Raw genomic sequence first — 21,822 nt, 5'->3', positions numbered from 1 at the left:
CTGGATTTCGGTTATGGTGAGGTCGATCCTCAGCTGTTCGTTTGTATTTAGCGATCTTATCGATTATACATCTTTAGCGAAGGTGCCGTCTGGTGTGGAGTCGTCACAGACGCCATTGCGTTGCCGTATGGCCGTTGTTTCGTCCATGACGAGGGTTAGACCTTCCTTTTGGGAGTCGAGCCATAGATTGTTGCCTTTGGTGTGGACGTACTTGTGCCCCCACGTTGTGATTTTAGAGGCCGTCGGGTGTAGTGTCGACAGCCTGAGCAGTAAGGAAGACTGGGGAGTTTCCTGGACTGTTTCCATTTCCTTTGCAAGGGTAACAGCGTCGTTTCTTTCTTCTAACCTCGTTACTCTTGCTTTTATATTCTCAAGATGTTGCTGTACGGGTTGCAGTTGTGCGAATGTGCTTACCATAGCCGCCCTAACTGATTATTACGATGTGGTCCATGTGACTCATGTGTTCTTCTGTCTTTTTCTCAATTCGGGGCGCAAATTCTGCGAGTCGTTCGTATTCTATGCTTGCAGTTTTAGTCTCCTTGGGTTTCGTTCCGTTGTCCTCAATATTCTTTGTGGTCTTGCGTTTAAGCTTTTTGGTTTCGCTGTTTTCTTCCAAGTTCGCATTCCCGCTATGCATTTTGTTTGTTGTACCTCGCTCTGTTTTCATCTTTCAACTTAGTGTTTGTGAACTTCTTTTAATGAGTTATTCTCCTCACTCAGTGCTACCATTTGTTGTTTCATTGATGCAACGACTTGTTTTAGCTGTGCCAGCTGTTTCTCTAACTTATTATTACCTACAGCCTCCGCCTCCGCGCGCTTCCCCTTGGCGGTGCTAGCCCAGATCACAGTTGATGTTGGCGTGGTGCCTCCAGAAATGTGGGGTTCCTTGGTCTTGGACCTGGCTTTGCTCCTAGACCTGGATCTGCTACGCTCTTCACTGGAAGGTTACGAAGGGGGTTCCGGGTGCTCTTGCGTCTTGTAGTTTTCTTGTTCTTTGTCTCTTCCTTGTTGAATTCTTTCCCAGCGACGTTTCTTCACCAGGAAGGGTATCTTGTACATTGCCTTGCATTCTAGATCTGCTGTAGCGTGATCGATATAGCATAATTGACAGTTAGCCTGACATTCATGGTTTTCGGGAGGGTCCACAAACCCGCATCTTCGGCAAATCTTGTCGTCGGGGTAAGGACACACGTCCGCTCTGTGTTCTTATCGTCCACATTGGTAACACATGTCGAGTTTCTTGTATAGTGAACACCTCAACGAGGCCGCACTGCATCTCACGTAGCTTGGGACCTTTTATCCGTGGAACACCACAGTCATGTTTGTGGCGTTGCCCATTCCCTTGGCGGTGATTGCTGCAGGATTTCTTGAAGTTATTACATTTCTGAGAATGTCTTTTTCGCTGTATTCCAGTCGTATGCTTCGGATCACTCCTTTGGATGTATTGACCGCGGCCGCTTTGTAAACGCTTGCTTCATATTCCTGTGTATTCCTCCTGATGCAGACGATCTTCTTGTCGGCGCGTTCTTCTGTGCGAGTACTGATCACTGTTATGTTCGGTTGATAGTTAATATATATCGTCTCTTAATCTTGAGCCCCTTCAGGTAGGCTGGCTTCGTTGATGATGCTTTTGCAATGTGCTTGCTCGTGTAGTCGGAGACCAGGAAACCAACCCTCTTGGTCTTCCTATTATCTGGTGTTGCTCCTTGGGTACGTACGGCATTCTGCTGGCCTTGGTGATCTGTCGCATATGCCGTTCTATCTGCTTCCTTCCTTCTCCTGTCCAGTAGGATGGTACGTGTTGTCGCTGTGGCGTTGATTCTTTGGCCTAACGTCGTATAACCGGATGCCAGCCTGTGCTATCCTTGTAGTCTTCTGGCATAACGTCTTCTCCTTCGACCGATACTTCCCTCTTGCTACAATTCCTGCCCGCTACGCGAGCGGGTAGCCAAGTCGACCGAGATGCGGCGAAGCCGTTGACGGCAGCCGTGCACGCCTGATTTGGTAAAAATTGGTCCTCGTACCTGAATTAATTTTGACGACGATTGCGGTGACTTGCTGCGTCATCTGTGGTATGCCGAAACATACATGTTCTGACGTATGACGAATGCCTGGAAGATTTTCATGACGCTTGGTTCTTTTATTCCCTCGTGCCTGTTGGTAGTTCTATTGATCAATCGCATCGTCTGAGAAACATTGGCTTCGATTTTGCGAATTTTTTCATCGCTGGGGCCCTTTGCTTCTATCATGATTCGCAACACCCTTATCTTATCGACATTGGGTATGGGTTTTCGATCTTGGGTCATGAGCTTTTATATGCGTATATGATCTTGTGCATGTTTCGCCTGTGCACTGTTTTTGTTTCCTCTGGGTTAAGGAAATATTTGAATAACCTCAAGGTCTGGCTTGTCCTTAGTTGCTGATCTATCTCCGTACATAGTTGCTCCCATTGTCGTGTTTGCAGCTATTGCGCATATTGTCCTATGTGTTTGTTTAGTAAGGCTATCTGTCTTTGTAGGTTTTTGTCCTGTGGTTCTTGGGAGGCCTCCCTTTAGCGTTGGTCTGTACAGCAACAGCTCAGGCATGTCGACCGTGTATGTTAGACCGGTGGCTTCTAAGTATTTGCGGACTGTTTCAACTGCTTCTTGTAGTCTCTGTTCAGTCCATACATGAGTGCCATCGTTTAACCCTTGCGGTATGTCGTCTGCATAGGCTGTGTGTTTAAGGTCTTCGATTCTTTGTAGTTTGCTAGGAAGACCAATCATAGCCAGGTTAAAGAGGATCGGATACACACCCGGTCGCTGCGGTGTGCCTGCACTACCAGTATGCACTTTCTCAGACATGAGATCTCCTACCGTGATTTTTGCTTCTTTCTCTGTTAAGAAGGTTCGTACATAGTAGGTCCGCTCGCGCAAGGTAAGGTTGCTGATTTGATGCAGTATGGTTTGGTGTGCCATATTGTCGAGTGCCTAGCTGACATCTAGCCCGAGGATGGCTCGAGTCTATCTCCCTGGTTCGTCTATTACTTGGTGTTTCTATGGCAGCATGGCGTCTTATGTAGACAGGTTTCTTGGGAATCCTATCACTGTGTTTGGGAGTAAGTGATTGTCTTCTATGTAGTTGGTTAGTAGCGAAAAAGGCATGCTCCATTATTTTGCCCACGCAGGAAGTTAACGATATGTGCCTTAGATGCCCGATTTGTAGTTGTTGGCTAGGATTTGGAATTAGGATGATTTGTGCCGTCTTCCACTGCTGAGGTATCTGCTTGTTTCCAGCACTCGTTGATATATTCTGTTAGTTTGCCAACGGACGCGTCGTCCAGGTGTTTGAGTCTCTTGTTTCTAAGGGCGTCTCACTACGGTGCCGATTTGGTGTTGAGTTTCTGCAGGACTGCAGTTATTTCTACATCGATAAAGTCTTCGTCGAGGTCGGAGTTCTGTTCCACTCGTATTCGGGATGAATGCACGGCGATGTTTGTCATATTTATTTGAGTTCGACCTATTTCAAGAATTCTTGCTGTGTGCCTTTATGTGCACTACTACCTTGTGCATGTTTTGCCTGTTCACCGTTTTTGTTTCCTCTGGGGTAAGGAGATATTTCAGTAACCTCCACGTCTTGCACGTGCTCAGTTGTTAATCCATCACTGTTCATAGTTCCTGCCATGGTCGTCTTTTGAGCTGTTGCGCATATTGTTCTATTTGTTTAGAAAGGCTACCTTCTTCTTTAATATCTTGTGTTTCGGTGTTTTGAATCACTTCTAGAGGCCTGGTTCGGCCTCCCACATGTGCGAGAGTTTGCTGTCTATGGCTTCTAGCTGAGCCTCTTGTGGGAATGTCTGCGTTGATTTGGAGATCTCTTCCGTTGAGTTGTCTGTCTTATGGTCAATATCTGCAATGGTTTTGATGTTCGTCTCTTCCCCAATTTTTCTGAATTTCACCTAATCAACTAATTTGAGTTGATTACCCATGCGTTTTTCAGGACCTCCATTAAGCATGATTTTGATTGTGTCGTCGTGCATCATGAGGTCTTCCTGTATATTTAGCCATTTTATTGATATTAAATCCTTAGCAAAGGTGTGGATCTGATGTGGAGTCGTCACCGACGCTATTGCGTTGCCGTGTAGGCGTTTTGGGTCCGTGACGAGAGTTAGACCTTCGTGTTGGTAGCCGAGTCATGGACTTTTGCCTTTGGTGTGGATGTACTTGTACCCTCACGTGGTGTAGGCAGCGTGAAAGTCCACCTGTTATCACCTTCCGCTGACGTGCTATGTTGTGCGTGCGTTTGAGTAGTGTTTAGAATCTGTGCCTCTTGAACTTTGGACTGCTGTATACGTTTAGAATATGTTTGTCTTCTTTGATGGTATAATTTGAATTAGGTTGTCGATATCTGTGACTTGAGTTTTATGTTGTACAACCGTACGGTCTCTTCTGACTAGGGTGGTAAGGGCCAACGTTTCTGCTGCGGCATTGCCTAAGGTTTAGTTTCCTGATATTCATCCGGGCCATTCGTATCTTGTAGAATTATTACGTCTGTCTTGTCCTTCGTTTATAGGTATTGATACAGATTCGCCTTTTTATTTCGGTAACGCCTGCACTTCCATTCCCATATGGTATATACACTTTTTCTGTGCCTGGCCATGATTATGCTGGGAGTTCCGGCCGATTTTTCAGGATGCTTAGTCGATTCGTGTCATCTTGCGTCGTGTAGTTTTCTTCTTTTTGTCTGTTGTTTAATTCTTTCCCAGCGGCGTTTCTTCACCAGGAAGGGGATGTTACACCTCGCCTTGCATTCTCTATATGCTGTAGGGTGACCCATATAGCACTACTGACGCTTTCCCTATCATTCATAGTTTTCGGTAGGGTCCACCAACCGCATCTTCGGCAAATATTTTCGTCGTAATTGGGACACATGTGCGCTCTCTGTTCTGATCGTCCACATTGGTAGCACATGACGAGCTTCTTGTATAGTGCACACCTCAACAGCTTCGGACCCTGTATCCGTCGAACACCGCAATCATGTTTCTTGGATTGTCCATTCTCTTGGCAGGGACTGCTCCAGGACTTCTTGCAGTTATCACTTTTCTCACGGTGTCTTTTGCGCTATCTTCCAGTCGTATGCCTCTGATCACTCCTTTGGATGTAATGTCCGGCGCTGATTCGTAAGCGCTGGCTTCACATTCCTCTGTATTCGTCCTGATGCAGATGATCTTCTTGTACTTGTCGGCGTGTTCTTCTGTGGGAGTACTGATCACTGTTATGCTCTGGTGACTGCTGATACATGTCGTGCCTTGCTCTTGAGCCTCTTCAGGTAGGCTGGCCGCATTGATGATGTTTTGGACAATGTGGGTTCTCGTGTAGTCGAAGACTCGAAAACCCCCTCTTGTGTTTACGATTATGTAGTCGTGCTCCTTGGGTAGGCACGGCATTCTGCTGCCCTGAGTGGTCTGCCGTATACTCTGATTTACCGCCTGGGGTGGCACGTGTAGTCGCTGTGGCGTTGATTCCTTGACTTTGCGTCGTATTACCGGACGCCAGCCTGTTCTATCCTTGTAGTCTTTCTGCGTAACGTCTTCTTCTTCCCCCAATACTTGTATCTTGCTAAAATTTCTGACACAATGAGCGCGGGAAGCCTCGTCGACGGAGATGCGCCGTAGCCGCCGACGGCGGCCGTGCAGGCGTAATGTAAATAATCGGTCCTCCCACCTGAAATTGGCATGAATGCGATCACGGAGACTTGGTGCGTCAATACGTGATGGTTGTTCCGATTATTCTGGTGATTTTCCGCCCAAGATTCACTCCAGAAATAAAGCCGAGGTGGGGTGCGTCCGCTGACCTTTGTCTTCTTCCCTCTCAATAACCGAAAGCAGGAAGACATTCCATACCTCAATATCGACAGTGCACAGTAGTGTACTATTCGGTCTCAGGTTCCTTAGAGCATAACAACTAGAAGTCTTGTCAGTGACGGAAACGTGAGGAGCTACGTTGCACATTAGCTTTAGGTTGAGCGCACCTTAGACAGAACTAGCCAGTAAAGTTCGCACCTTACGTTTTCGTTATGGACATTGGCCTGTTCCGAATGCACTTGCAACGAAGAACTTTTATCGTGTCAAGGAATGTCCGCGCGCGAAATGTGCTCTTGAACGATAAATTGATCCTAGATGCAAGGCATTCGGAATTCTCGCCCACCACATCTAGCAACTGCGAAGAACGGACGTTGCCTACGGTCTGCGACACATCGCACTTCCGTCTCAGCAAAGGTACTGTGACTGACTATTTATCGACAAATGCTGCAATTATGAATGGACAAATGCTGTTATTATGAATAACAATGGCGATTTCAGCTCATGGACTGTTTACTTGGCTGCAATCTCTTTGGGATACAAGACATTTGTGCTCACTTTATTAAAAAGTATTTGGAGCCTTATATTTTTGCAGATTGGCCTCCTCACTCCGAACACAGTTCGAGCAAGGGCATCGCAGCGCTCTGCAATTTTCGGATTTAATTGTTCGTGCTCCGTGGTTGTGCTTCAAGCGTCAATGACTCCTGCCACCGCCATTCTGTTGGCTGGCACTTCTCAGGTAATCTCCTGAATGACCGGGTTGGCTTTTCGGTAATGAGTTTGCTTTCCGAATTTTCAGCATTCCACTCAACGTTGAATTTTGCATGTTGAAGTGTCAGCTGAAGGTTTCCGGACAGCTTGGAACCAGAAAATAACCGGCGACGGTGGACGGATCCGAAAAACCACGGGAAAGCTTCATCACGGTGCACAACAGAGTACGTATCCAGAGATATCAGTAGTGTTGAGTTTCAGTTTAATCCATCGTGCATAAGTTAGACTGGTCACCCTATATTTACTAAGCTCTATTCCCGGGTGTATCCAGATGTACTTCCTGGACCGTGGAATCGTATCAACTTTTCGAAGGTTATCATCGTATGGTCGAGCCATGGAGTGTCGCAGTGGACTGATGACGAAAGCGATGGTGTTGCTACACACCTTCTTTGGTGCTGCTTGACAGGTAAACAATATCAGTTAATTTAATTTCCATGGACTAAGTTTCTCTTCGTATGAAATATATGCAGACTCGGTCTCAAGTATATCATTGGCAGGACGGCTCCACCATGACCACTGCAAGACCCAGTCGTGCCGTGCATTAATGGATTCACTCGAAAAGAGGGCCGTTACCACCATATTGCCTCGTTCCTTCGGCAAAGGTGAGCATCGTTACTGATTGTTCTCCGTTTTGACTTAGCTTTTGTTTTCTTTTAAATTTTTAGATCGTCTACCTGGAGATTCTGTTTGGTTGGGTTGTTTCATCGAGATCATGGAAGTGATAATTGGTGGAGTTAAGAAGTGTTCCGGTATTGGACATCTGCCGTTGGACCCTACTGACATTCAACTGTTGCTCAGGTGAAAAACTTCGGTTGCTTTTTTTCAGTTTTAAGAAGCTACTCCCACCTTTAGAAACAGCATATTCGGCATAAAATATACCTTTTTCTCGAGCGTTCCACAGTGGTCATTGAACAGTGCAGTCGTACAGCACTTCTCTCGTGGAAGATGGAGGGATACTTCCGCCGTAACTCCTGGTTTGTTATTCTATGATGAATATCTTTCGTAGTTCATATTGCTTTTACAAAGGTGTTTTGCTATATTTGTAGATCAAATACCACAAGTTTGATTTTGTATTGGAGTTTTCATTGTGGTCGTGGAATATATCAGTGGCAGACTATCAAAGAGCTTTAGCGATGTATGCGTGGCAATCGAACGCATTCACTTGCTGTTGCTGCTGAAGTGAACAATTTCAGTTGCCTTATTTCCTTTTAACAAAGTGGGAATGTCTTTTCATGTCTGCAGGATCGGCCTGTGGTCTATCCTCTGAACGGTTCTACCCTGATCATTTCACTTTCGAGTGGGGGCATTTAGGATGAGGATTCTCGATAGAACAGCTGTGGTCGGCCTAATGCTTTGCTGCAGTTTATCAGGTGAGTCTTCGTTTAAAAAAACAGTCTCCTTTTTCTAAGCTTTCCTTTGTGTTCATTTGCAGATGCGCTACCAGACGTTGGTGTTGATGGTTCCACTGTGATTGAGGAACACACCAATCGTGGAATGCAGAAGGGCTCTGTTGATGAAGATGTTTTATTGACACTACATGTTCTAGCAGCTCTATCTCAGGTGAGGAAATCGCTCTACTTACATTATTTTGATTATAGCAAGCTTCCTGGGCCCTATGCATTCGCGAATGTACCGCTTTGCGTTTAAATTTGTGTGGAACGCATTAGTAAGGACCGCAGGTCGTTTGATAGCTTTGAATGTAGACGTTGTCAACTGTGGGAACGTTTCGGTTTTAAGGAGACTCAATGCGCCACCCTCGTGTATGGAAGTTGCGAGTTTGGCGAACGCGTACACTACTTTGCTGCTTTGTTATGGATGCCTTTTTGTCTGCCTAATTCGGTGCACCACTAAATCTGTGGTCCCAAACATTTCAGTGGCAACTGGAGGTGTGATTGGGCAAGTTCAAAGTGGTGTTTGACTGGACAATGCGGATAAAGAACTGGCTTCTAGCTTCCAGCTTCCAGCTTCATAGCATCCCATCGCAGAGTAAGTGTACGAGGCCAATACCCTCGTGGTGAGGGTGGAATGTGTCCAAGGAACCGCTTGAATACACAATCCTAATTGTCATTAACTGAAGCTTCACATCACCAATAACTGGAAGCAGCTAGACATTCTATACAATTTTATCGACAGTGCGCAGTAGTGTACTATTCGGTCTCAAATTCCTTGGAGCATCACCACTAGAGGTCTTGTCAGTGACGAAAACGTGAGGAGCTACGTTGCGTATCAGATTTAGGTTTAGCGCACCTCGGGCAGAACTAGCAGATAGGGTTTGCACCTTACGTTTGCGTTACGGACATTGACCTGTTCCGAATGCGCTTGCAACCAAGTCCTTTTATCGTGTCAAGGAATGCCCGTGCGCGAAAAGTGCTCTTGAACGATAAATTGATCCTAGATGCAAAGGCATTCGGAATTCTCGCCCATCACATCTAGCAACTGCGAAGAACGGACGTTGCCTACGGTCTGCGACACATCGCACTTCCGTCGCAGCAAAGGTACTGTGGCTGACCATTTATCGACAAATGCTGCAATTATGAATGGACAAATGCTGTTATTATGAATAACAATGGCGATTTCAGCTCATGGACTGTTTACTTGGCTGCAATCTCTTTGGGATACAAGACATTTGTGCTCACTTTATTAAAAAAGTTTTTGGAGCCTTATATTTTTGCAGATTGGCCTCCTCACTCCGAACACAGTTCGAGTAAGGGCATCGCAGTGTTCTGCAATTTACGGATATAACTGTTCGTGGTCCGTGGTTGTGCTTCAAGCGTCAGTGACTCCTGCCACCGCCATTCTGTTGGCTGGCACTTCTGAGGTAATCTCCTGAATGACCGGGTTTACTTTTCGGTAATGAGTTTGCTTTCCAAATTTTACGGCTTTCCACTCAACGTCGAATTTTGCATGTTTCAGTGTCAGCAGAAGGTTTCCGGACAGCTTGGAACCAGAAAATAACCGGCGACGGTGGACGGATCTGAAAAACCACGTGAAAGCTTCATCACGGTGCACAACAGAGTACGTATGCAGAGATATCTGTAGTGTTGAGGTTCAGTTTAATCCATCGTGCATAAGTTAGACTGGTCACCCTATATTCACTAAGATCCATTCCCGGGTGTATCCAGATGTACTTCCTGGACCATGGAATCGTATCAACTTTTCGAAGGTTATCATCGTATGGTCGAGCCATGGAGTGTCGCAGTGGACTGATGATGAAGGCGATGGTGTTGCTACAAACCTTCTTTGGTGCTGCTTGACAGGTAAACAATATCAGTTAATTTATTTCCATGGACTAAGTTTCTCTTCATATTGAATATATGCAGACTCGGTCTCAAGTATACCATTGGCAGGACGGCTCCACCATGACCACTGCAAGACCCAGTCGTGCGGTGCATTAATGGATTCACTCGTGAAGAGGGCCGATACCACCGTATTGCCTCGTTCCTTCGGCTAAGGTGAGCATCGTTACTTATTGTTCTCCGCTTTGACTTAGCTTTTGTTTTCTTTTAAATTTTTAGATCGTCTACCTGGAGATTCTGTTTGGTTGGATGGTTTCATCGAGATCATGGAAGTGATAATTGGTGGAGTTAAGAAGTGTTCTGGTATTGGACATCTGCTGTTGGACCCTACTGACATTCAACTGTTGCTCAGGTGAAAAACTTCGGTTGCTTTAATTCAGTTTTACGAAGCTGCTCCCAGATTTAGAAACAGCATATTCGGCATAAAATATACCCTTTACTCAAGCTTTCCACAGTGGTCATTGAACAGTGCAGTCGTACAGCACTTCTCTCCTGAGGAACGAGGGCTACTTCCGCCGTAACCCTTCGTTTCTTATTCCATGATGAATATCTTTCGTAGTTTATATTGCTTTTACAAAGCTGTTTTGCGATATTTGTGGATCAAATACCACAAGTTTGCTTTTGTATTGTAGTTTTCATTGTGGTCGTGGAATATATCAGTGGCAGACTATCAAAGAGCTTTAGCGATGTATGCGTGGCAATCGAACGCATTGACTTGCTGTTGCTGCTGAAGTGAACAAGTTGAGTTGCCTTATTTCCTTTAATTAAAGTGGGAATGCCTTTTCATGTCTGCAGGATCAGCCTGAGGTCTATCCTCTGAACGGGTCCAGCATGATCATTTCACTTTCGAGTGGGGGCATTTAGGATGACGTTTCTCGACATAACAGCTGTGGTCGGCCGAATGCTTTGCTGCAGTTTATCAGGTGAGTCTTCGTTAAAAAAAAAACAGTTTCCCTTTTCTAAGCTTTCCTTTGTGTTCATTTGCAGATGCGCTACCAGACGTTGGTGTTGATGGTTCCACGTTGATTAAGGAACACACCAATCGTGGAATGCAGAAGGGCTCTGTTGATGAAGATGTTTTATTGACACTACATGTTCTAGCAGCTCTATCTCAGGTGAGCAAATCGCTCTACTTACATTATTTTGATTATAGCAAGCTTCTTGTGCCCTATGCATTCACGAATGTACCGCTTTGCGTTTAAATTTGTGTGGAACGCATTAGTATTGACCGCAGGTCGTTTGATAGCATTGAATGTACACGTTGTCAACTGTGGGAACGTTTCGTTTTTAAGGAGACTCAATGCGCCACCCTCATGTATGGAAGTTGCGAGTTTGGCGAACGCGTACACTACTTTGCTGCTTTGTTATGGATGCCTTTTTGTGTGCCTAATTCGGCGCACCCCTAAATCTGTGGTCCCAAACATTTCAGTGGCAGCTGGAGGTGATTGGGCAAGTTCAAAGTGGTGTTTGACTGGACAATGCGGATAAAGAACTGGCTTCTAGCTTCCAGCTTCCAGCTTCATAGCATCCCATCGCAGAGTAAGTGTACGAGGCCAATAGCCTCGTGGTGAGGGTGGAATGTGTCCAAGGAACCGCTTGAATACACAATCCTAATTGTGATTAGCTGAAGCTTCACATAACCAATAACTGGAAGCAGCTAGACGTTCTATACAACAGTATCGACAGTGCACAGTAGTGTGCTATTCGGTCTCAGGTTCCTTGGAGCATCACCACTAGAGGTCTTGTCAGTGACGGAAACGTGAGGAGCTACGTTGCGTATCAGATTTAGGTTTAGCGTACCTCGGGCAGAACTAGCAGATAGGGTTTGCACCTTACGTTTGCGTTACGGACATTGGCCTGTTCCGAATGCGCTTGCAACCAAGTCCTTTTATCGTGTCAAGGAATGCCCGCGCGCGAAAAGTGCTCTTGAACGATAAATTGATCCTAGATGCAAAGGCATTCGGAATTCTCGCCCACCACATCTAGCAACTGCGAAGAACGGACGTTGCCTACGGTCTGCGACACATCGCACTTCCGTCGCAGCAAAGGTACTGTGACTGACCATTTATCGACAAATGCTGCAATTATGAACGGACAAATGCTGTTATTATGAATAACAATGGCGATTTCAGCTCATGGACTTTTTACTTGGCTGCGATCTCTTTGGGATACAAGACATTTGTGCTCACTTTATTAAAAGAGTTTTTGGAGCCTTATATTTTTGCAGATTGTCTCCCCACTCCGAACACAGTTCGAGTAAGGGCATCGCAGTGTTCCGCAATTTACGGATATGACTGTTCGTGGTCCGTGGTTGTGCTTCAAGCGTCAGTGACTCCTGCCACCGCCATTCTGTTGGCTGGCACTTCTCAGGTAATCTCCTGAATGACCGGGTTTACTTTTCGGTAATGAGTTTGCTTTCCAAATTTTCGGCTTTCCACTCAACGTCGAATTTTGCATGTTTCAGTGTCAGCTGAAGGTTTCCGGACAGCTTGGAACCAGAAAATAACCGGCGACGGTGGACGGATCTGAAAAACCACGTGAAAGCTTCATCACGGTGCACAAAAGAGTACGTATGCAGAGAGATCAGTAGTGTTGAGGTTCAGTTTAATTCATTGTGCATAAGTTAGAATGGTCACCCTATATTTACTAAGCTCTATTCCCGGGTGTATCCAGATGTACTTCCTGGACCATGGAATCGTATCAACTTTTCGAAGGTTATCATCGTATGGTCGAGCCATGGAGTGTCGCAGTGGATTGATGACGAAAGCGATGGTGTTGCTACAAACCTTCTTTGGTGCTGCTTGACAGGTAAACAATATCAGTTAATTTATTTCCATGGACTAAGTTTCTCTTCATATTGAATATATGCAGACTCGGTCTCAAGTATACCATTGGCACGACGGCTCCACCATGACCACTGCAAGACCCAGTCGTGCCGTGCATTAATAAATTCACTCGAGAAGAGGGCCGTTACCACCATATTGCCTCGTTCCTTCGGCTAAGGTGAGCATCGTTACTTACTGTTCTCCGCTTTGACTTCGCTTTTGTTTTCTTTTAAATTTTTAGATCGTCTAGCTGGAGCTTCTTTTTGGCTGGATGGTTTCATCGAGATCATGGAAGTGATAATTGTTGGAGTTAAGAAGTGTTCTGGTATTGGACATCTGCTGTTCGACCCTAGTGACATTCAGCTGTTGCTCAGGTGAAAAACTTCGGTTGCTTTATTTCAGTTTTGCGAAGCTACTCCCACCTTTAGAAACAGCATATTCGGCATAAAATATACCCTTTTCTCGAGCTTTCCAAAGTGGTCATTGAACAGGGCAGTGGTACAGCACTTCTCTCGTGAGGAACGAGGGCTACTTCCGCCGTAACCCCTCGTTTCTTATTCCATGATGAATATCTTTTGTAGTTTATATTGCTTTTACAAAGCTGTTTTGCTATATTTGTAGATCAAATACCACAAGTTTGCTTTTGTATTGGAGTTTTCATTGTGGTCGTGGAATATACCAGTGGCAGACTATCAAAGAGCTTTAGCGATGTATGCGTGGAAATCGAACGCATTCACTTGCTGTTGCTGCTCAAGTGAACAATTTGAGTTGCCCTATTTTTTTCAATAAAGTGGGAATGCCTTTTCATGTCTGCAGGATAGGCCTGAGGTCTATCTTCTGAACGGTTCCAGCATAATCATTTCACTTTCGAGTGGGGGCATTTAGGATGATGTTTCTCGAGATAACAGCTGTGGTCGGCCGAATGTTTTGCTGCAGTTTATCAGATGAGTCTTCGTTTAAAAAAACAGTCTCCTTTTTCTAAGCTTTCCTTTGTGCTCATTTGCAGATGCGCTACCAGACGTTGGTGTTGATGGTTCCACATCGATTAAGGAACACACCAATCGTGGAATGCAGAAGGGCTCTGTTGATGAAGATATTTTATTGACACTACATGTTGTAGCAGCTCTATCTCAGGTGAGCAAATCGCTCTACTTACATTATTTTGATTATAGCAAGCTTCCTGTGCCCTATGCATTCGCGAATGTAGCGCTTTGCGTTTAAATTTGTGTGGAACGCATTAGTATTTACCGCAGGTCGTTTGATAGCATTGAATGTACACGTTGTCAACTGTGGGAACGTTTCGCTTTTAAGGAGACTCAATGCGCTATCCTCGTGTATGGAAGGTGCGAGTTTGGCGAACGCGTACATTACTTTGCTGCTTTGCTACGGATGCATATTGGTCTGCCTATTTCGGCGCACCACTAAATCTGTGGTCCCAAACATTTCAGTGGCAACTGGAGGTGATTGGGCAAGTTCAAAGTGGTGTTTGACTGGACAATGCGGATAAAGAACCGTCTTCTAGCTTCCAGCTTCCAGCTTCATACCATCCCATCGCAGAGTAAGTGTACGAGGCCAATAGCCTCGTGGTGAGGGTGGAATGTGTCCAAGGAACCGCTTGAATACACAATCCTAATTGTGATTAGCTGAAGCTTCACATAACCAATAACTGGAAGCAGCTAGACGTTCTACACAACAGTATCGACAGTGCACAGTAGCAGAGGGCGTATGCAGAGATATCAGTTGCGTTGAGGTTCAGTGTAATCTATCGTGCATAATTTAGACTGGTCACCCAATATTTACTGAGCTCTATTCCTGGGTGTATGCAGATGTACTTCCTAGACCATGGAATCGTATCAACTTTTCGAAGGTTATCATCGTATGGTCGAGCCATGGAGTGTCGCAGTGGACTGATGAGGAAAGCGATGGTGTTGCTACACACCTTCATTGGTGCCCGCTTGACAGGTAAACAATATCAGTTAATTTATTTTACATCGACTAAGCTACTCTTCGTATTGAATATATGCAGACTCGGTCTCAAGTATACCATTGCCAGGACGGCTTCACCATGACCACTGCAAGACCCAGTCGTGCCGTGCATTCATGGATTCAGTCGAGAAGAGGGCCGTTACCACCATATTGCCTCGTTCCTTCGGCTAAGGTGAGCATCGTTACTGACTGTTATCCGCTTTGACTTAGCTTTTGTTTTCTTTTAAATTTTTAGATCATCTAGCTGGAGCCTCTGTTTGGCTGGATGGTTTCATCTAGATCATGGAAGTGATAATTGGTGGAGTTAGGAAGTGTTCTGGTATTGGACATCTGCTGTTGGACCCCACTGACATTCAACTGTGTCTCAGGTCAAAAACGTCGGTTGCTTTAATTCAGTTTTACGAAGCTGCTCCCAGCTTTACAAACAGCATATTCGGCATAAAACATACCCTTTTCTCAAGCTTTCCACAGTGGTCATTGAACAGTGCAGTCGTACAGCACTTCTCTCGTGAGGATGGAGGGCTACTTCCGCCGTAACTCCTCGTTTCTTATTCTATGATGAATATCTTTCGTAGTTTATATTGCTTTTGCAAAGCTGGTTTGCTATATTTGTCGATCAACTACCACAGGTTTGCTTTTGTATTGGAGTTTTCATTGTGGTCGTGGAATATAACAGTGGCAGACTATCAAAGAGCTTTAGTGATGTATGCGTGACAATCGAACGCATTCACTTGCTGTTGCTGCTCAAGTGAACAACTTGAGTTGCCCTATTTTTTTTTAATAAAGTGGGAATGCCTTTTCATGTCTGCAGGATCGGCCTGAGGTCTATCCTCTGAACGGTTCCAGCATGATCATTTCACTTTCGAGTGGGGGCATTTAGGATGATGTTTCTCGGGATAACAGCTGTGGTTGCCCGAATGTTTTGCTGCAGTTTACCAGGTGAGTCCTCGTTTAAAAAAATAGTTTCCCTTTTCTAAGCTGTCCTTTGTGTTCATTTGCAGATGCGCTACCAGACGTTGGTGTTGATGGTTCCACTGTGATTAAGGAACACACCAATCGTGGAATGCAGAAGGGCTCTGTTGATAAAGATGTTTTATTGACACTACATGTTCTAGCAGCTCTATGTCAGGTGAGCAAATCGCTCTACTTACATTATTTTGATTATAGCAAGCTTCCTGTGCCCTATGCATTCGCGAATGTAGCGCTTTGCGTTTAAATTTGTGTGGAACGCATTAGTATTGACCGCAGGTCGTTTGATAGCATTGAATGTACACGTTGTCAACTGTGGGAACGTTTCCCTTTTAAGGAGACTCAATGCGCCACCCTCGTGTATGGAAGGTGCGAGTTTGGCGAACGCGTACACTACTTTGCTGCTTTGTTACGGATGCCTTTTTGTGTGCCTAATTCGGCGCACCACTAAATCTGTGGTCTCAAACATTTCAGTGGCAACTGGAGGTGATTGGGCAAGTTCAAAGTGCTGTTTGACTGGACAATGCGGATAAAGAACTGGCTTCTAGCTTCCAGCTTCCAGCTTCATAGCATCCCGTCGCAGAGTAAGTGTACGAGGCCAATAGCCTCGTGGTGAGGGTGGAATGTGTCCAAGGTACCGCTTGAATACACAATCCTAATTGTGATTAGCTGAAGCTTCACATAACCAATAACTGGAAGCAGCTAGACGTTCTATACAACAGTATCGACAGTGCACAGTAGTGTGCTATTCGGTCTCAGGTTCCTTGGAGCATCACCACTAGAGGTCTTGTCAGTGACGGAAACGTGAGGAGCTACGTTGCGTATCAGATTTAGGTTTAGCGTACCTCGGGCAGAACTAGCAGATAGGGTTTGCACCTTACGTTTGCGTTACGGACATTGGCCTGTTCCGAATGCGCTTGCAACCAAGTCCTTTTATCGTGTCAAGGAATGCCCGCGCGCGAAAAGTGCTCTTGAACGATAAATTGATCCTAGATGCAAAGGCATTCGGAATTCTCGCCCACCACATCTAGCAACTGCGAAGAACGGACGTTGCCTACGGTCTGCGACACATCGCACTTCCGTCGCAGCAAAGGTACTGTGACTGACCATTTATCGACAAATGCTGCAATTATGAACGGACAAATGCTGTTATTATGAATAACAATGGCGATTTCAGCTCATGGACTTTTTACTTGGCTGCGATCTCTTTGGGATACAAGACATTTGTGCTCACTTTATTAAAAGAGTTTTTGGAGCCTTATATTTTTGCAGATTGGCCTCCCCACTCCGAACACAGTTCGAGTAAGGGCATCGCAGTGTTCCGCAATTTACGGATATGACTGTTCGTGGTCCGTGGTTGTGCTTCAAGCGTCAGTGACTCCTGCCACCGCCATTCTGTTGGCTGGCACTTCTCAGGTAATCTCCTGAATGACCGGGTTTACTTTTCGGTAATGAGTTTGCTTTCCAAATTTTCGGCTTTCCACTCAACGTCGAATTTTGCATGTTTCAGTGTCAGCTGAAGGTTTCCGGACAGCTTGGAACCAGAAAATAACCGGCGACGGTGGACGGATCTGAAAAACCACGTGAAAGCTTCATCACGGTGCACAAAAGAGTACGTATGCAGAGAGATCAGTAGTGTTGAGGTTCAGTTTAATTCATTGTGCATAAGTTAGAATGGTCACCCTATATTTACTAAGCTCTATTCCCGGGTGTATCCAGATGTACTTCCTGGACCATGGAATCGTATCAACTTTTCGAAGGTTATCATCGTATGGTCGAGCCATGGAGTGTCGCAGTGGATTGATGACGAAAGCGATGGTGTTGCTACAAACCTTCTTTGGTGCTGCTTGACAGGTAAACAATATCAGTTAATTTATTTCCATGGACTAAGTTTCTCTTCATATTGAATATATGCAGACTCGGTCTCAAGTATACCATTGGCACGACGGCTCCACCATGACCACTGCAAGACCCAGTCGTGCCGTGCATTAATAAATTCACTCGAGAAGAGGGCCGTTACCACCATATTGCCTCGTTCCTTCGGCTAAGGTGAGCATCGTTACTTACTGTTCTCCGCTTTGACTTCGCTTTTGTTTTCTTTTAAATTTTTAGATCGTCTAGCTGGAGCTTCTTTTTGGCTGGATGGTTTCATCGAGATCATGGAAGTGATAATTGTTGGAGTTAAGAAGTGTTCTGGTATTGGACATCTGCTGTTCGACCCTAGTGACATTCAGCTGTTGCTCAGGTGAAAAACTTCGGTTGCTTTATTTCAGTTTTGCGAAGCTACTCCCACCTTTAGAAACAGCATATTCGGCATAAAATATACCCTTTTCTCGAGCTTTCCAAAGTGGTCATTGAACAGGGCAGTGGTACAGCACTTCTCTCGTGAGGAACGAGGGCTACTTCCGCCGTAACCCCTCGTTTCTTATTCCATGATGAATATCTTTTGTAGTTTATATTGCTTTTACAAAGCTGTTTTGCTATATTTGTAGATCAAATACCACAAGTTTGCTTTTGTATTGGAGTTTTCATTGTGGTCGTGGAATATACCAGTGGCAGACTATCAAAGAGCTTTAGCGATGTATGCGTGGAAATCGAACGCATTCACTTGCTGTTGCTGCTCAAGTGAACAATTTGAGTTGCCCTATTTTTTTCAATAAAGTGGGAATGCCTTTTCATGTCTGCAGGATAGGCCTGAGGTCTATCTTCTGAACGGTTCCAGCATAATCATTTCACTTTCGAGTGGGGGCATTTAGGATGATGTTTCTCGAGATAACAGCTGTGGTCGGCCGAATGTTTTGCTGCAGTTTATCAGATGAGTCTTCGTTTAAAAAAACAGTCTCCTTTTTCTAAGCTTTCCTTTGTGCTCATTTGCAGATGCGCTACCAGACGTTGGTGTTGATGGTTCCACATCGATTAAGGAACACACCAATCGTGGAATGCAGAAGGGCTCTGTTGATGAAGATATTTTATTGACACTACATGTTGTAGCAGCTCTATCTCAGGTGAGCAAATCGCTCTACTTACATTATTTTGATTATAGCAAGCTTCCTGTGCCCTATGCATTCGCGAATGTAGCGCTTTGCGTTTAAATTTGTGTGGAACGCATTAGTATTTACCGCAGGTCGTTTGATAGCATTGAATGTACACGTTGTCAACTGTGGGAACGTTTCGCTTTTAAGGAGACTCAATGCGCTATCCTCGTGTATGGAAGGTGCGAGTTTGGCGAACGCGTACATTACTTTGCTGCTTTGCTACGGATGCATATTGGTCTGCCTATTTCGGCGCACCACTAAATCTGTGGTCCCAAACATTTCAGTGGCAACTGGAGGTGATTGGGCAAGTTCAAAGTGGTGTTTGACTGGACAATGCGGATAAAGAACCGTCTTCTAGCTTCCAGCTTCCAGCTTCATACCATCCCATCGCAGAGTAAGTGTACGAGGCCAATAGCCTCGTGGTGAGGGTGGAATGTGTCCAAGGAACCGCTTGAATACACAATCCTAATTGTGATTAGCTGAAGCTTCACATAACCAATAACTGGAAGCAGCTAGACGTTCTACACAACAGTATCGACAGTGCACAGTAGCAGAGGGCGTATGCAGAGATATCAGTTGCGTTGAGGTTCAGTGTAATCTATCGTGCATAATTTAGACTGGTCACCCAATATTTACTGAGCTCTATTCCTGGGTGTATGCAGATGTACTTCCTAGACCATGGAATCGTATCAACTTTTCGAAGGTTATCATCGTATGGTCGAGCCATGGAGTGTCGCAGTGGACTGATGAGGAAAGCGATGGTGTTGCTACACACCTTCATTGGTGCCGCTTGACAGGTAAACAATATCAGTTAATTTATTTTACATCGACTAAGCTACTCTTCGTATTGAATATATGCAGACTCGGTCTCAAGTATACCATTGCCAGGACGGCTTCACCATGACCACTGCAAGACCCAGTCGTGCCGTGCATTCATGGATTCAGTCGAGAAGAGGGCCGTTACCACCATATTGCCTCGTTCCTTCGGCTAAGGTGAGCATCGTTACTGACTGTTATCCGCTTTGACTTAGCTTTTGTTTTCTTTTAAATTTTTAGATCGTCTACCTGGAGATTCTGTTTGGTTGGATGGTTTCATCGAGATCATGGAAGTGATAATTGGTGGAGTTAAGAAGTGTTCTGGTATTGGACATCTGCTGTTGGACCCTACTGACGTTCAACTGTTGCTCAGGTGAAAAACTTCGGTTGCTTTAATTCAGATTTACGAAGCTGCTCCCAGCTTTAGAAACAGCATATCCGGCATAAAATATACCCTTTTCTCGAGCTTTCCACAGTGGTCATTGAACAGTGCAATCGTACAGCACTTCTGTCGTGAGGATGGAGGGCTACTTCCGCCGTAACTCCTCGTTTCTTATTCTATGATGAATATCTTTCGTAGTTTATATTGCTTTTGCAAAGCTGGTTTGCTATATTTGTCGATCAACTACCACAGGTTTGCTTTTGTATTGGAGTTTTCATTGTGGTCGTGGAATATAACAGTGGCAGACTATCAAAGAGCTTTAGTGATGTATGCGTGACAATCGAACGCATTCACTTGCTGTTGCTGCTCAAGTGAACAACTTGAGTTGCCCTATTTTTTTTTAATAAAGTGGGAATGCCTTTTCATGTCTGCAGGATCGGCCTGAGGTCTATCCTCTGAACGGTTCCAGCATGATCATTTCACTTTCGAGTGGGGGCATTTAGGATGATGTTTCTCGGGATAACAGCTGTGGTTGCCCGAATGTTTTGCTGCAGTTTACCAGGTGAGTCCTCGTTTAAAAAAATAGTTTCCCTTTTCTAAGCTGTCCTTTGTGTTCATTTGCAGATGCGCTACCAGACGTTGGTGTTGATGGTTCCACTGTGATTAAGGAACACACCAATCGTGGAATGCAGAAGGGCTCTGTTGATGAAGATGTTTTATTGACACTACATGTTCTAGCAGCTCTATGTCAGGTGAGCAAATCGCTCTACTTACATTATTTTGATTATAGCAAGCTTCCTGTGCCCTATGCATTCGCGAATGTAGCGCTTTGCGTTTAAATTTGTGTGGAACGCATTAGTATTGACCGCAGGTCGTTTGATAGCATTGAATGTACACGTTGTCAACTGTGGGAACGTTTCCCTTTTAAGGAGACTCAATGCGCCACCCTCGTGTATGGAAGGTGCGAGTTTGGCGAACGCGTACACTACTTTGCTGCTTTGTTACGGATGCCTTTTTGTGTGCCTAATTCGGCGCACCACTAAATCTGTGGTCTCAAACATTTCAGTGGCAACTGGAGGTGATTGGGCAAGTTCAAAGTGCTGTTTGACTGGACAATGCGGATAAAGAACTGGCTTCTAGCTTCCAGCTTCCAGCTTCATAGCATCCCGTCGCAGAGTAAGTGTACGAGGCCAATAGCCTCGTGGTGAGGGTGGAATGTGTCCAAGGTACCGCTTGAATACACAATCCTAATTGTCATTAGCTGAAGCTTCACATATCCAATAACTTGAAGAAACTAGACATCCTATACAACAGTATCGACAGTGCACAGTAACAAAGTACATATACAGAGATATCAGTAGTGTTGTGTTTCAGTTTAATCCATCGTGCATAAGTTAGACTGGTCACCCCATATTCACTAAGCTCTATTCCTGGGTGTATCCAGATGTACTTCCTGGACCATGGAATCGTATCAACTTTTCGAAGGTTATCATCGTATGGTCGAGCCATGGAGTGTCGCAGTGGACTGATGACTTAAGCGATGGTGTTGCTACACACCTTCTTTGGTGCTGCTTGACAGGTAAGCAATATCAGTTAATTTATTTCCATGGACTAAGTTTCTCATCATATTGAATATATGCAGACTCGGTCTCAAGTATACCATATCCAGGACGGCTCCACCATGACCAGAGCAAGACCCAGTCATGCCGTGGAATAATGGATTCACTCGTGAAGAGGGCCGATACCACCGTATTGCCTCGTTCCTTCAGCTAAGGTGAGCATCGTTACTTATTGTTCTCCGCTTTGACTTAGCTTTTGTTTTCTTTTAAATTTTTAGATCGTCTACCTGGAGATTCTGTTTGGTTGGATGGTTTCATCGAGATCATGGAAGTGATAATTGGTG

The 21,822-nt window shown here is 45.0% G+C and overlaps 1 long non-coding RNA gene across 1 annotated transcript; it reads left to right on the top strand.

Annotated features, from left to right (window-relative positions):
- Positions 1-9,996: 9,996 nt before the first annotated feature.
- Positions 9,997-15,632, top strand: LOC139049796 (uncharacterized). The gene is made up of 3 exons (XR_011508571.1): positions 9,997-10,062; positions 10,126-10,258; positions 15,529-15,632. It is a non-coding gene; the product is annotated as an uncharacterized lncRNA (long non-coding RNA).
- The last annotated feature ends 6,190 nt before the right edge of the window (positions 15,633-21,822 follow it).

Source organism: Dermacentor albipictus, chromosome 9 (genome assembly GCF_038994185.2).
Source record: "Dermacentor albipictus isolate Rhodes 1998 colony chromosome 9, USDA_Dalb.pri_finalv2, whole genome shotgun sequence".
NCBI classification, from domain to species: Eukaryota; Metazoa; Arthropoda; class Arachnida; order Ixodida; family Ixodidae; genus Dermacentor; species Dermacentor albipictus.
This window is presented reverse-complemented; position numbering and strand designations above follow the sequence as displayed.